Here is a 14,154-nt window from a genome sequence, read left to right on the forward strand (position 1 = left end):
AATGATTGCAGTTTGGTGAAGAAAAAATATACACGTAGTAGCCATGGAACCACTCGAGAAAGTCCATGTCATCAATCACTATTAGTTGCGATCATCAAAGATAGTGACCTGTCACATTATCATCACATGATCATGTGGAAGTCATGATGTTTTTTTGTAACCATTGTAAAGAAAAATAAGTGGAATTATAAGTGTCATTTATGAGCTAAATATTCATGGAAGTCTAAAAGAAATGAAATACTAAAAGTCATATGTAATTCCAAGAGTCATTTGGAATTCCAAAGGTTGTAGAAGTCCAAAGGTCACTAGCAGTTGGAAAGTCAAGAGTTATGTGGATGCTAAAGGTTATTCCTAAAGTTATAAATATATCCTCATTTCTCATGTAAAGGACCTTTAACCTTGGCTTCTCCCACAAGGAATTATAGAGACATATATAGTACTTTTGGGGATCAAGTATTAGCTCTAACGCTCCACTATTGGAGCTAGTGGTGCTCATTTTATTTATATATCTTATCAATTTTTCTTAATATTGAAGCCTTTCAGGCCAACACACTTTCACACATGGATTATAAATGTTTCTAAAACTATTCTTTGAATTTTTATGGTTCATGTTTTCTTTCACCTCTACTAGAGTAATTGAACTATTTCGATGACTTACGTGCTTAATTATTGGAAATGTCTTGTTCTGTTTATAATGATTGTCACATCCTTGTAAACTATTTCTCTTGATGTTATATGAGCATTTCTCTTTTGCATATGTGCCCACTAGGTTAGTACTATTACATCTCTCTTATAGGCTCACATTATTTTCCCCTCTACGGTAAGAGAACCTTGATACATTTGTAGTTAAACATTCATAAGGTGCACTAGCTTGCTCATTGAAAGGGAAATTTGTGCTTATCTCTCATGTTGGCAGCTATAGACAAGGCATATCTTTAAGTAATAGAAGTCAAGCCATATTTCAGATGGTACTCCTAAACCAAATGATATGAGGTCTAGTTAGGACCTTATATCAGGGATATCCCATGTATGTTGGTGGTATTGAGCACAGTCAACATAAAGCGTACAAGACTAGCTCTAATTCAAGAGGAAAAATAATTTCATGAATTTTTTATAAGAATATTGTCAATAAAGGTAGGTTCCAATATAAACATGTTTGTCCTTATTATCTTAAAGGAAAGAGTCTAAAAAAAATTCCATCAAATTTCTACATATTTGTAGCCATGTCTATATTAAATCCTTCATCATGCATATTCCTCATCGAATAATTCCTCACCAATCCATAATAATTTAAAGAATGTGATCTATATACTCACATGGTCAAAACCCTCATCATTACATACAATTATACAACACATGCAAGCTTAAATCAGTTTCCTAAGAGGTACTAGTTAGCCCCTTTTATCATTAGTGCAACAACGTACTAATCAACAAAATAATCTATCATCCAAAATTTGAAGAGAATTACGATATTAAAATTGATCGTAACTTCAAAGAAAAAGTAACCATAATCCTAACCAAAGTGGTTGCATGGGAAATTACTCAAGAATGAATTATGTTCCTCTCGATCATGAAATGAATCCACAAGTTACGTCTCAGCTAAGATACACTTTACAATGGAACAAATAACCCCATTGATTCCTCAATGGTATATATTTATAATTGTTTCTTCACCATCAGATTTTTTCAGTGTCCCACTTTTTGGGTCTACCAATTGACTTTCCTATGCCTTTTGTTCCATTTCTTTTATCTTTTTTCAGAAAAGGTTCTTTTACTTTTTCCTTAAAGCCTTCCTTTCTCTCTTGCAGTTCTTTGATTCATCCAATCTTAATATCTTTCTCCACGTAAGTAATTTAATAGATATTTCTCCCCATCGTGTTAAATCCTATCTATTTCCTCCTAAGGATTTTTAGGAGATATTTAGGGTAAGATTTATCTTGAATTTAACCACCAATAACTGTTTCCAATTAGGAAGGAATCTTCTAACTCCATTGCTTATTTCTTGACTAATTTCCACAACTTTATCTATTAATAATAGTCTATTAATTACATCACAATAATTTTATCGAGCACATTATTTGATAAGTCTAACATGGCCTACCTGGCCATCCAACCTAAAAATAGTCTATGTCTAAAGATAGTAAATCATTTACATATAAAACAGAGGGGTTTTACATCTTCCCCCCTTTCTACTCAAAATTGTTCTTCATGTCCAATATCCAATTTCTTTCCTTCTGGAATAGTGCTAGAAAATATTCCCACATTTTCTTTTCCATTTTCCAAGTGGCCTCACCAGATGTAAAGTGCTTCCATTGCACTTTGACCTGAGTGATGGCTTTATCCCAGAGCAATATCTCTCTCCAACATAATATGCGAAGTGGTTTTGCCAAGAAAACTTCCTCTAGTTCGACCTATATCAAGTTCCAATGAATTATATGAGAATTATCATGGATACATTTTTTTAACAAAGATACATGACAAAAATTGTGTACTGATAAGGTTTCCCAATGTTAGTTGATATGTTATGGGTCCAACACTATCAAAAATTTCAAAAGGCCCACAAAAATGTGGTACTAATTTGGCATAGGTTCCCATCCTTAAGGTGTTTTTCCTCATTTTAAGTCTTATTTATACATGTTCTCCAACTTTAACTTCATTGTGGATTCTTTTTTTATCAACATTGTTTTTTTGTCTATCCTGTGCATTCTTTGTGTTCTATACAATTTTCTGCACCACTTGTTATGGTTCTGGTAATTCATTTGTTCCTAACATTAGTATGTCTTCCAGTTGTATCTAGCTGAGAGGTGTGTGGAATTTTCTTCCATATTCGACATTAAAAGTACTCAGCTTTATTGAGTCTTGATAACTGTTGTTGTAGGAAAATTCCACTAAGTGTAGGATATCTTCCCATTTAGCAGGGCTTTCCATGACATACATTCTTAACATGTCCTTTAGAATTTGATTGGTCCTCTCTATCTCTCCATCAATTATGGGATGATAAGCAGTCCTAAAATTAGGCTGGGTCCCCATCCCTCAAAACAAATCCTTCCAAATTTTGGAAGTGACTTTAGCATTCTTGTCATATACTACCATTTTTTGTATTCCATGCAATCCAAAGATATCCTTCATAAAAAAAAAATGGAATCTTTATTCCATATGTAGAATTAATAGGTATAAAGTGTATTGCCTTACTTATTGTGTCCACAACCACCATGATGGAATCATGATGTTGTCTTGTTGTTTGTAGCGATGTAATAAATTCTAAAGAAATCACTTGCCATTTCCATGTGGGAACGAGTAGTGGTTTTAATAGTTTAGCTCGGCGTTTGTGTTATACCTTCATCTTCTAACATTCTAAACATTAAGATAAATATTTTTCTACTTCCCTTTTAATACTAGGCCAATAAAACTTTTTTCTGAGGGTAGTTATCATATTTTAATATCCGAGGTGTCTAGCATATGGGATCTTATGATGTTCATCTAATATAATCTGATTTAAGGAATTTATATTTGAAATGTACAATTTGTTTCCGTAAGTTAATAATTTTTCTAAATATTCAACATAACCTAAAATAGCTACTTGTTGCAATTTTTGTTGAATTTTTTATGAATTTTGATCTTCCTATATTGAATTCTTGATTTGCTCCACAAAATCTGTACTGACACTACTAACATAAATTTCCATAAGTGCATGTGCATATATACTTAAGGCATCTACTATATTATTTTTTTTACCCTTAATATGTTTTATCTCAAAACGAAATTCACTAAGGAAATTCATCCACCTAGGTTGCCTAGCGTTAAGATCTTGTTGGATGAAAAAATATTTTAATCTAATATCATCTTTTACCAAAGTGAAAATTTTCCCCATCAAGTGGTGTCTCCACATTATTTATGGGTGGATCACAACAACCAACTCTAAATCATACACAATATAGTTATTTTCATGTTGTTTAAATTTCCTAGATTCATAAGCCACTACAAAATTTTCCTAGATTAATATTCCACCTAAACCCTCTAAACAAGAATCTGTACATACCATGAATTCCTTTTCCAGATCTACAATTTTCAAAATAGGTGTTATAGTTAATAAATTTTTTAATTTGTCAAAACTTTCTTGACACCTAATTGTCCACTCAAGTTTTGTCTTTTCTTTTGAAATGAAGTAATAGGATAGGCCAATCTTGAGAAACCTTCAATGAATATTTTATAGTATCCCTATAATTCCCATAAATAATCAAACATCTGACACATTTGTAGCTATGGTTTAGTTAAAAATGGCCCTAGCCTTTTTAGGATCAACAAACATTCCCTCCTTTGAAATGATATGGCTAAAATGTTGTATTTTGTCCTTATAGAACTCACATTTACTAATTTTTTCATACAACTTATGCTCTCTTAAGGTTTTAGTTACCTATCTCAAATGTTCCTTATGTTCTTCTTCACTTTGGGAATACACAAGAATGTCATCTATCAACACTAGCACAAATTTATCAAGGTAATTACTAAGTACAATATTCATTATGGACATAAATGTCATTGTTGCATTGCCAAGGCCAAATTGTAAAACTACAAATTCGGAGTGGACATATTTGGTTAGAAAAGTTGTCTTATGAAATGCTTTATCCTTTATTCTCAATTGATGATACTAGGTACTTAAATCAATTTTTGAGAATATAGTTGCCCCTCTTCCCTGATCAAACATATCATCAATATGGGGCAATGAGTATTTTTTTTATCGTTAATTTATTTAATTGTCGATAATCTATGCACATTCTAAATGTGCCATCCCTTTTCTTCACAAATAATATTGGATCTTCCGATGGAAAAATGCTAGGTCTAATATAGCCTTTTATCAAGTAGTTCTTACAACTGCATCTTCAATTCCAATAATTATGGAATACTCATTTGATAAGGCACTCTAGACACTAGGGTTGTTCCTATGACTAGATCAATGGATAAATCTATCTCTACATGGATGTAAACCTAGAATCTCTTCTAGAAAGCATCCTCAAAAGCCCTAATAATTGGCAGTTCATCTAGTTTTTTTTTTTTTTTTTTTCTCATTTGCTTCAACATGCACCGTAAATAACTGACACCCTTTCCTACAACTCTTTTTCTGATGTAATACTGAGATATGCCTAACTAAAATTGGTTTTGGTATGCGTTTTATTAACTGTGTTTGTCGATCACGCTTTACACAGATCACTATTTTCTCTAAATATTTTATTACCGCTCCATGCTTTTCCATCCAGACCATACCTATTAACACGTCATATTACCCTAATGGAAGTACGTTTAAATTTAATTCAATGGGAAAAGTATTTAAATCTATTGTGCATTGTCTTACATGGCTAGTTACCTTCCTTTTTGTGTTGGTAGCTAGTTGTACCAACCATGCATTATTAGATTTTTCATTTGTTAGCTTACATTTTTCCACAATTTGAGGACTAATATAATTGAAGATATCCCCTAGGTCAATTATGACAGAGACAAAAATGGTTCAAAATAATACCTTCAATCTTGAATATAGTTGATTCATGGTCTGCGTGTCTATCATTTAGCACTGCTCTTAACTTTGGGATGTTTCTAGAAATATCATTTACCATTGTTGCTTCATGTATTGCATGTATATTTTGAATAGACATGGGGTTATGTGGGAAATCCCTCAAGAAATGAGGTTCCACACACCCCCAGCACTTCAAACATTGTATCTCTTAACCCCACCTATCTTTTTATTATTCAAATCTATGGGCTTGCACCTAGTTTGAGATTGTGCGAGTTGACTTGAGTTCCCTCTGTTGCTTTTATTTCGTTGGTGATATATTCCAATGTTTTTTAAATATGCAGGTTTTTATCTTCTTTTCCCCACTGTAGATTTATTTTTATCCTTACCTTTCCAATGTTTCAAACCTTCCACTCTCTCTCTAATTTGTTGATAATGCAATATTTCTTTTCCCACTACTTTGTCCATTGTTTTAGGATTTTCAAGCTCAATCTTCTCCTTATAAGAAACATGTAAGAAATTTAGAAACCTTTTTAATTTCGCCTTCTCTTCCTTAATGCAGGTGACATAATGCAACAAATTGGTGAATTTTGTGATGAACTCATCCATAGTTAATTGTCCTAGTCTTCCCTCATGAAATTCCTTTGCTTGATCATCATAAAATCTTTCATTTAAATATCTATAATTGAACTGTTTCTGAAACTCTTCCTAAGAAACAATCCTTTCCTCCTATAGTGAACTAATTTAACCTCCTCACGCTAGAGGGAAACATTCCTTTATAGCTGATAAATTACCAATATGGTCTTCAAATTACTCTCATACTCATAAAACTGAAAGTACTTTGTCATATTGAGAATCCATGATTTCGCTTCCTCTTCTTTCTCACCATCAAATGTAGGGTGCACTACAAGGAATATAGCTTCTAGTGGAGGTTATAACGAAGGTTTTTTAATGTTATAAAATTGAAAAAAAATGTCAAAAAAACATTTATTTATGATAGTGGATGTTTTAGAGTATATTTTAATGGAACTTCATCAAAACTTAAAATATCTAAGTGGCCGAAGGTTTTAGAAAATGCATTTTTTTTCAGTGAGCTTCATGGAACAAGCGATAGTGATGCTCTACATATATAAATGCACTAGGCTGCAAACATAACTAAAAGCATCGAGAAGTTGAATATGGATTACAACAGTGTATAATATATACCACATTGGTACTAACATATTAAAAAATCCTCAGGGAATTCATGTAACAAACGACACTGGGGCATTCAAAAAATAATTGTTGTGCCAATGTTTTTGTTGAAACTTACAGCTCCGATGGATATAGTTTGTATAAATTCCCCAATAAATTAGTGATATAAAGGGACCGAAAATATTACATTTCATAATGCACCAGTTCTAATAGATAAAGAATCCCCGATGTGTTCGTGTAAGGAATGACACTTGGGCACACAAAAGAAAGTTGCAGTCTCAGTGCTTTTATTTAAAATTTCAGTGTCGATGTGTACCATCTGTATAAATGAATTGATACATTTTTTATTTAAGAGAACCAGTGTTGTTAATTTTAATAATGCACCAGGGCTAGAAATAATATTTTGTAGGACTCGGATGTTAGTTCTATGAAATCACTAGTGCGTTAATAATTACAATGCACCAGAGAATTAACTACAAACAATACTAGTAGTTGAAGAGATAAATGCCCCAGTGTTTTCATTTTTAGAAAAGACACCGACCATGTAAAATGATTTCGTCATGGTGCTTTTATATAACATAATGCACCGGTGCATTTTTATGTTATGCACGCACTAATTTTTTAATGAGATTTTCTCCCTTTTGGAAATAGCAACCTATGATAGTGAAATTATTGTAATTTTTTAGATCTGGTGTTCATCGAAAAATCAACATATATATTATAGTAGTATTCATATAAATTAAAATTTGATTACTGCATTTATATCTGATGTTTTTATTAATTTTTTATATTATCATATTTGACATCTCTTCGTTATAATATTTAATCATCCATAAATTAAATCAATGGTCTAATATTTCACATTGTCATTGGATAACATAATCACGTAAATTAAAATATATTTTATTATATATCAATAAGATTCCATTTCTCATACAAAATGGGATTATTATTGGTAACCCCTCATCTTTCAATTGGGACACTATGTCCATTACATTAAATAAAATTTCTTATTTTCATAGACAATTATTTCAAAAAATACAATAGGTTGCATTGATATCCAAATAAATCATCATTCTTCATTGGAACTATAGCTAGTGCTCAAGCAACTTCCATGACTTAGGTTATTTGGATGAATGTTTTTTTAATTGCATCGATTGTTCTCATCTTCACCATATTGTTCCATCTGCAAACATAAAAATACAGTGTATTGAATGTATCTACATTGGCGAGAATAATAAGAATTGAAATGAATAATATACATCAATGTAAATTGTATGGAAATGTACAATAGTAAGAAGTGACTAATAAACTATGCGGATGATTTCAAAACGAAGTCTCATGCCTTGAAGCACCAAGTTTTATGTTGGCATAGTGTCATACTTCGTTTCGTGCATGTTTTAAACCCCATTATAAATCATATATTTAATAAAAAGGATTTTTTTGTTCTATGAATTATAAACGTAGAGAAGTAAAACAACATAGATACTTACAAATTTCACAATTATTTTTTTATATGCCAACATATACTCAACCCTTATTTAACCCAATGTCAATCAATTGTTCTGATGGCTATTCTTTGAATGTTAGCACCTATTTAAAGACATTCAAGGATGGTTTTTGTAAAACAACGTAAAATACACAAAAATAAAACCTTGAGTTGTTATAAGGAAATAATAACAATTACTTACAAACATAGAAATAAACCATTTTCTTCCTCATCGTCTTGTTTTATGTGTTGAATGAGTTCTATTTCGTTTTTTTTTTCTTTTCTTTTTTGCAATAAAATACTTGAAAAATAATATTTAATGCTAAATAATTTGTTTATATGTAGAAATTTAATCATGATTACATACATTTGAATCATGTTTTTGTTCAGATGGCTCCTCTTGTGATGCAGTTATGTCAAATTTTTTTACCATCTCCTTGTACACATTTTTGGATGTTCCTAATGGCATGGTTCACATATCAGCTCATTGATCACTTGGGATTTTCGCAATCTTCCTTAAAAAATTAATAACTTATTTTTATATTGATATATGAGAACTAAATATAAAAAAATAGATATTAATAAATCAATGGTTTGTAGTAATATATACATATCGTTATGGAAAATCATTTTGATTAGGAATATTACCTTTTGAATGATTTTTTTCTTGTTGTTGTATGTTTTTTCTATTGGAAATATGACATGTCTCATTGACCATTCTTATGGAAACACTTCCTATAGTTTAGATATAATTTTGTTCTTAGAATCACTGGATTAATTTTTGTATTATTAGTGAAAAGTACACCTATATGTTAATTCCACTAGATCCCTCATAGTTTGTGAAAAAGAAAAATTCCTTTCATAGCCTTTGACACCACTCTAAATGAGCTAAGGACCAATTCATCGTTATTTGCATGTTCTATCATTTTTCTTTTCTTAGAATGACATTAATCTATTTCTTTGTTCTCCCACATTAACCATATACAAATTAATATATTGTTTGAAAAATGTTATCTAATATTCTTAAGTACATAATTAATGAAAATTTGAAAAAAAAACTCGTATTGAATAATATTTCTCCATTCACTTGATTCATCCATCTATAATTTTTCTATCATGCTTTTATGTTCTTCTGCACTTGTATTAGAAATTATCTTATCAACCTTCTTCATTTTATGGCTCTGCATGACACACACCAACCATACATATTAGTTAAACTTACACACAGTTCAAACATATTAATTTTGTAAAGAATTTACCAAGAACTTGCCTTCTCTGATTTTTTTTTTATGTGTTATCATTATGTCGATCAATATTTTTGTTAATTAACACCTTTTGAGACATTTTTTATAAATACACAATCTTTACCATTCAATATAGATGTCACTAAATATGTTTTACAAATAAATAAACCAATTTTGAGCCGAAAAGAGCTCTGACAGTGGGTGTGTTTATCTAAATAAACGCATTGGTGTGTTTAACCCACTAAATACATCACGCATTTAATTGTTCAACAACATCATGGAAAATTAATATTTTAAAATAATTTTAAATTATAACATTGTGATTTGTAAGGATAAATTCACCATAATGATTTAACGTTGTTATTTGGAAGAGGCACGTTGGCGCATTATATTACATCGGGAGCAACGATGAATAGAATGGGCATAATTGATAGTTTTATAATATATCAGTGCACTGTATTACATAGGGTGCATCAATGTGTTATATTACAGAGGGAGCACCACGAAACATATAGCCATTTTTAAAAAAAATTGAGAGGGCCAACATGGTTTGGATCTAATTCAATAAGTGAATCCCCTACTTTACATGTTAAATACCATATATAGAGTAAGTACACAAACCATTAAATCTGAAATTCCTAAAATGAAAAACATTAATTGTGAAGTGGTAGAGGAAGTTAAAGCCTAAGTTAAATTTTGTAGGAAGAACGGTTTAAGGTAAATATTAAATATTTTCGTATTGTTTCTAAATCTTAATTAAATTTAAGTAGGAACAAAGGTTGTAAAAAGTTTTTAATAGTAAAATCTATAGTAAATGTTTCATTATACAGAGTTTTTAATTGTTTTTCTAAATTGTGAATAAATTTGACCTAAATCGTAAAAAAAATTAAGAGTAGAATTTAAAAAATTTGTGGCCCATGGTTCAAAAATATTCTATTGCTCCACAATTCTCTAGGTATGTCAATATTGCAAATTATCTCTTGTTTAATAAAACCTTAACAGAAATAGTATTTTTTTTATTAGTAAAATAAGAAATGAAATTTAAAATTTTTATAATGTAGGGTTTCGATCGAATCACCATAGCTTTTATCTTCTAATCTTTTGAATATTTCTCCTTCTACACAGTGCTCCTTGTATGTCTCTCTTGCAAAGTACTGACTTGAAATTTTGTGTAAAATAATGAAATGGTGAATAAATTTTACTATTTAAAATACTTTATGAAATTAGATTACAAAAAACTAGTTGTCGGTCCTTTTTTAATTTAAAAAAATTAAAAAAATCACGCTTTTCTTTTCAATTTCTCTGCACATTGGTGCATTTGATAGTCAATTGTACCAGTGCATTTATAGGGAAAGCATACCTAAATTTTCTGGGCACCGAATATTTTCAGCACATAGACATGATACACTTTTTGTCTTATTTTTGAAATCCTGAAATGGTGTGATTAATTTTTTTTACACAATTGTGTGGTTTGTATTTAAAAGCATCATTTCTATAATTATTACAAGAGCACCGTGTTAGTTGAGTTTTTTTTTTTATTTTATAAAATCCAGAAACAGGTTCATATAGGTGTTGTTTTTTTTTAACACATTGGTGTCTTTTGTACAAGAACATTGATATGATAACATATTATTTTTTGGAATGTTGGAAATGGATTCAGGTATTATTTGAAATCCATAGTGCTTTAATTTCTCAAATGTGTGAGTGTACATTTCTTCAATAAGCGCACTGGTAGGGTTTAAATTCTATGTATTATAATAGTTCATAGTATACATTATAAGGGGACCGAGTTGGTTGAATTCCTTATTATTTTTTAAAGTTAAGAAACAAGGGTACACTAGAGTTGTTTGTTTTTTAAATTCATTTGTGAGATTTTGTATAGGAGCACTGATATGATAACATATTTTTTTGGAAGGTCAAAAACTGATGTGTGTATTCTTTAAATACCCAGTGCTCATATTCTTTAAACTTATGAGTGTACTTTGTTTTTATACGCACATTGATATACTTTAGAAACTATTCAAAATTTTAGTTTCACATAAAATGTCATATTAATCTCAAGTTATCCTTTAGGATGCATTGACATGAATTACAATAGTTCATAGTATACATTTTCTGGTTAAAGTCACTTTATTCTTGAAAAATGGTTTGAAAACTATATTGAAATTCAAATTATGGTTATATGGTTCTTGAGATTAATTTGAGATATTCACACAAAGTTTTGTTTCTATTTTTTCTCAAATGTAGGGACAAAATATCACTAATATCAAATGGTGAATTCTTCAAATTCCAACTCGTTCCATATTGGTGACAAAATTCCTTCACAGAGTGTTCCCTTTCCATCTACAATAAGTTCATATTTTATTTTTGTTTTGATTATCTAAATGAATTCATTTACCTTTAATCTGTGTCAATTTGAATAAAAATGTATCCAAGTTCTTAGGATCTTGATTCAGAACCGAGTTCAGATGCAAAAAATATTCCTCCATTTGAAAAACGTTGAAATCTCTTATTAAGATCATCATATTGCAAGTAGTCGGTAGATGAAAACAGAAAGCCTCTTCACCCTGCCAATTGGAATATGACATGTTCCAGTCACAATCATGGATCAATGAGTTTCGTATAATGTAATTTCAAAAAACTAATTGTATTGATGTGCTTATTGATATCATTGATATTGTATTAATGATGTTCAATATTTTTTCAAATGAGTATTTTATTGATGATGAGTGACCCACCTGCCATCTTTTGGTGCACCCCACTACAATGTCAACTCGAGAGAATGATGCATTAAGAGCAAGAATTGAAGAGGAATCATATAAAGAATGGTTGAATCAACCACCTATTCAATTCCCACTAAGCCAAAATTTAGCAATTAGGAATGACAACAAAAATAGTAGTTCATCAACAAAAGTTGGCAATGGAGGGAATCAAATAGAGGTTGGTATAATTACATATGAGATACGACTGCCATGGAGGAAATGTTGTTAGACGCATTCCAGAATGATGAGCTAGGGGGTGATTCTCATATCACTAATAACTTATTCAAAATTTTGAAATCTGCTTCCACCACCCATCTCTTTGGACCTGGAGGCAAGTCAAAGTCTACTCAACTAGGGACAGCAATGTTGTTATACAATGTGAAAGTAAGTTTGGAAAGTTGAATACATGTTTCTTGATAATGTTGAGGTAATTTACCTACATGATCGATCAACTTCCTTATATTTTTTCACACAATCAAAACTAAAAATGGTTTATTTTATGAATGTAAAATATTGACATTGTAAGATTATATTCCCCACCAACTGCAGGATATTCAAATATGAATTTCATATGAGTGACAATGTCTTATCAGGTAGCCATGAGGAGGCAAAGCATTTGTTGAAAATGTTGGGTGTTGAGTAAATATCATATCATGCATATCTGAATGATTGTATTCTATATAGAGGAGAATATGAAGACAAAGAGATATGTCTGAAATATGGGCATGATAGTTACAGTAGTTAAAAAAAAGTCAAATCACACGGTCCTCCTCATAAGATATTGAGGCACATGCCTATAATCCCAAGGATTCAAAGAATATTTTGTTGCAAATAATTAGCTATGCTGTAGGGATGGCATGCCTCACACAGAATTGAGTCAGGAGTTATGTGAATCCAAATAGATTCAATCACCATTAAGCATTTAAAATATACATGGCCTAAAAAATTCAAAGATGGAATACAAAGTCTATGACTCAGCATAGCCATGGATGGTGTCAACCCATATTCGCTCCTAAGCACCAATTATTCTAATTTTCGTGTAGTAGTGATAAATAACAATATCCATCCATGGTTGTTCGTGAAGAATGCACATCTTATGTTGGCTCTCATAGTTAGAAGACATGTGAAGAATATGGATTCGCACCTACAACCATTGGTATATGAATTAAAGGGATCATGGGAAGGGATACATGTGTACGATGTATTACGGACCATCATAATAGAGAGGAGTTGTATGTTGTATGACACATGTGCTTACACCATACATGATTATCTAGGAGTAGGTTTTTTCCCTCGTAAATTTGAATTCTTATATTTGTTTATATACGTAAAAATGTTTTTTCACATATTAATTTAATTCACTACAATTGTTCTCATCTTCATGGTCACTAACGTGTCGTCTTATATACAATAATTTCGCAGGTCTTGTAATAAAAGGGTACCATGCATGTAAATGTTGTGGACCTTCTCTGAAGGGTAGGCCGTCCGACAAACTATGAAAACCAGTGCATGACTACTCCAAGATATTGCTCCCAAAAGATCACCCTTATAGAAGAGAAACATCTGATTTCAATGGTAAGCCAGGGAGAAGCTAAAGGCCTACAATAATCACACCAGTTTAATGGTTTAGAGAATATGAGAGAGAGAATTAGAACGAGTTTGAAGAAACCTTAAATTCAAATGGGTAGCCTATGTTCGATGATCTAGAATTATTCAACACCTATGTGGAGAAATTTCCCATTTGGATGAAAATGAATTTTTTCTTTTATGAGCTCCCATATTGGGAGCATCTGAAGGTTGCGCACTTACTAGATTCCATGCATATATTTTAAACTTATTCATCTTCTTTATGGAGGCACATATCATAGAAAGAAAGTGGCACATTGACTATTAAGAGAGATATTATTTCTTCAAAAACTAAAAATAAACATTGGCCAAGACAAGAAACTAGAGGAGAGG

Source organism: Pinus tabuliformis, chromosome 5_1 (genome assembly GCF_031772625.1).
Source record: "Pinus tabuliformis cultivar Carrire ecotype Pingquan chromosome 5_1, CPIR1, whole genome shotgun sequence".
In the NCBI taxonomy this organism is placed as follows: Eukaryota; Viridiplantae; Streptophyta; class Pinopsida; order Pinales; family Pinaceae; genus Pinus; species Pinus tabuliformis.